We start from the raw sequence: 938 nt of genomic DNA, 5'->3' as shown, positions 1-938 counted from the left end.
ATTAGTTTTAAGAGGTTAAGCAATTTGTTTAAGGTAAAGTTAGTAAAGAACTACTCAAATCTAGTGGTACAATAAAACTAGTTTTGTTTACTGTGGACTGAGACTCACTGTGGCTTGACTAGGAAAATGGACAGCATCTATAATTTTATAGCATGGCTTCTATGAGAAGATGCACTAAAACTTCAAAATTACAATCTTTACAACTTGGGTTTTAAAACTTGGGGAATGAAACAAATGTACCATGAATTCATAAATGTATTTATTTACCATACTGCAGGGGGGAGGGACTGCATATTTGTGACTCCTCCATCCACTGGAACTACCACCTGTATATTGGAAAGCACACTAGGACCCATCATGGCTTCTGGATTATATTTATAATCCACTCTAAGGTCTGTGGTGTTGGCAGTACATTTCCAGTATGTTGCAAGATTCAAAGGAGTGGACTGAATGCCATTTGAGGATACCTTCAAAGAGAAAAAACAAAAAATTGTCTTTAGTTTTGAAGTATAAAAAAGTCATGTTCACGACATAGATATGTGGCCATAAGAATTTACAGAGTCAAAACTATCTAACAGGATTATCTGTTGGTAGGCAGAATAAATCAGACTCATCTCAAAGGAGCATCATGTAGCCCTGAGAAGACCTACATCAAAACTGCCACGGTGCTTGTTTGTAATGCGTGTTCCATGGGATCTAACTGGAGAAAATCTGATTGAACAGTTGGAGAACACTGCCTAGACACTGAATGGCATGTTATCTGGTGATTCCTGTTTATTTGTGCAATGTCCGAGAACCTCTCAATGTTCAATATAGTATTCTAAGACTGTTTATGAACTGTAACAATTTAGATTTAAAACAAAAAGAAAAAAGAGGTTTACAATGCAATATGTCCATGGTATATAAAATAATCCCTTCCATTTCTTCAGCTCCTTGCT

At 36.1% G+C, this 938-nt stretch overlaps 1 protein-coding gene across 1 annotated transcript in view; it reads right to left on the bottom strand.

Moving 5' to 3' along the window:
* Fcho2 (FCH domain only 2) overlaps window positions 1-938 on the bottom strand; it is a 114,083-nt gene that overhangs the window by 21,501 nt on the left and 91,644 nt on the right. The gene's annotated exons all lie outside the window — the stretch shown is intronic.

The sequence above is a fragment of the Octodon degus genome, unplaced genomic scaffold (assembly GCF_000260255.1).
Source record: "Octodon degus isolate 3935 unplaced genomic scaffold, OctDeg1.0 scaffold00177, whole genome shotgun sequence".
Classification (NCBI taxonomy): Eukaryota; Metazoa; Chordata; class Mammalia; order Rodentia; family Octodontidae; genus Octodon; species Octodon degus.
The sequence above is the reverse complement of the archived record's forward strand: the minus strand, read 5'-3'. Positions and strand labels throughout refer to the sequence as shown.